This window comes from Pseudomyrmex gracilis, unplaced genomic scaffold (genome assembly GCF_002006095.1).
Source record: "Pseudomyrmex gracilis isolate BER0280 unplaced genomic scaffold, ASM200609v1 scaffold_2506, whole genome shotgun sequence".
NCBI classification, from domain to species: domain Eukaryota; kingdom Metazoa; phylum Arthropoda; class Insecta; order Hymenoptera; family Formicidae; genus Pseudomyrmex; species Pseudomyrmex gracilis.
The window spans coordinates 1-2,360 of record NW_018023090.1 but is presented as its reverse complement, the minus strand read 5'-3'; positions in this window follow the sequence as shown (position 1 = coordinate 2,360).

Below are 2,360 nucleotides of genomic sequence, written 5' to 3'. Positions count from 1 at the left end.
CAATCCATCTACCATTGTATCGGTTATTCAAATAATTTCTTACAATATTTGAATAATGTGCTGGCGCACCATCCAATTGAAACCACATCCGTTCTCTGGTGAATAAATCAACGTCTTCCAATAGTTGCGGTAAATCGTCTTGAAGACACTGCAAAAAGTTTTGTCCGTTAACGTTTTCTTCAAAAAAATAAGGACCGATTAAATAGCCATTTACGATGCCACACCAGACCATTAAAGACCAACGATTTTGGAAATTAGTTGAACGAAACCAATAAGGATTTACATCCGACCAATAGTGACAATTATGTCTATTTACAGTTCCATTGCTACTGGAAGTTGCCTCATCCAAAAAGAGTACGTACCGAAAAAAGTTTTCATCTTGTTGGATCATTTGCAGAGCCCATTTACAAAAATTTACACGAAGTAAGTAATTATTAAAATTCAAATGTTGTGTCAACGTTATGTGATATGCATGAAATTTTCTCGCTTTTAATATTCTCGCAACTGTTTGCTGAGGTATGCCAATTTCTCTTTCGATTTGACGAGTGCTAATATGACGATTGAGATGAATTTTTACTAAAATGGTTATAACACGATTATCATTAACATCATATTCATGATGTCGTAATCGGCGAACCATAGACCCATCACTTGCTCTCTGCGTAAGGGTTTTAATGGTTACCCTAGTTGGATGCCTTCTATGAGGATAACGTTGAGCATACAGACGTTCACTCTCGAAAAATTATTCCTACATTCCCCCAATATTGTGATCATGTCCACGATTTCGTTTGGTGGGTAGGCTATCATATTAAAGATAAGAAATTACCTGAGTTCTAAAAGTATTGATTTCTCTCTCTCAATAGATACAAATAAGCGGAGATATNGTTGCTATTTAAGCATTCACGTCTGCTTTATTATTGCAGGATGATAATCATGGTCGTAACCACCTAGCGGAAGAGCTACATACGAACTAGTCGCGCATAACTATGAATGTCTGAAAGTCAACCGATTTTCACCAAATTTTGTACACGGGAGTTGGTGGGGTTATAACACGATTATCATTAACATCATATTCATGATGGTATCGACCTATGCATTTAAGAAAATGAACGAAATTTCGAACAGTTAATTCGCTAAGTGTACTACTTAGCGAATTAACTGTTTGAAGTTACAAAGTAACTAAATAAAGCACTTCGATAGTGAGAGGCAAAGGGACTCACGTAAATAAAGCACCCCGAAGGGAACAAAAATTTACCACGTCCGCGCCGTTGTTCCTGGGTAGTGCTAAGAGTAATAATTTCTATTAATTTTTGCTAAAAATTTTGTCCGCCATCTTGGTCCGCCATCTTGGATTCGCCATTTTGAGTTTTGCAAATCTGACTTTAGATTTGTGATCTGCAACCCCAAAAATTCTCGTAAATTTAATTTGGTGCAAATCGGTTGATTAAAATTTTTGTGTGCCATCTTCGTTTGCCATCTTAAAAATTCTAAAACAGCCAAGGTTATATCTGAACGTAAAATTTTCCGTTTTTTTATTTTTCGGTGTCAAAAAGGGAGGTTTCCATTTTAAAAAACCACTTCCGGTTGAAGTAACCCACTTTCGGTCAAAATCAAAAGTTGAAAGGTTCGCCATTTTGGTTTCCCCTCGACACCCTACAACTTTTATATGAAAATATTATTTTTTTTTATTCCTGGCCACACAAACGAGTTATTGGAGGTGATAGATTCAGATGACTCACCCTGTATATATACGTGTTGTATATAAGGTATAAATATATTGTTATAGAAATAAGTATATTATTATAGAAATAAAAATTTACGTCAAATTTAATGAAAAATATACTGAGTGTGTGACTTTTTTTATCGCGACAATTTCTACCGCGTAACATAAGATAAACGCGTTTCGACATGCACAATATTAATGATACTTAGTTATGCTCGATATTAATTTAAAACATTTATTTTTATGTAATATTTCTTAACGTAATTTTAAGTTTATACAGGGAAATTAAATAAGTAGGACAACGAGTATATATATATTAAACGTATATTTATTCAATTAAATAAAGCGTCTACCTAAGTTATATCGCTACTTGAGTCTTTTATTTCTTTTTTTATTATATCACTTATATACAGGGTCCGCCACTTAAATCCGGACAAATTTGAATTTGACATTCCCATCATATTAGAATGCAGCAGTAGGTGCCATATGACCTAAAGATAAATTAGAGACGTCGATAAGACATTAATAACCTTAAAATGGCCGAGTCGTTCAGGAAGACGCCGGAATATAATCGAAGAGCGGCGGTTATTGAAGGTGTCCGCGCCGGAAGAACGCCAAACGAAATTATTAAGTTCTT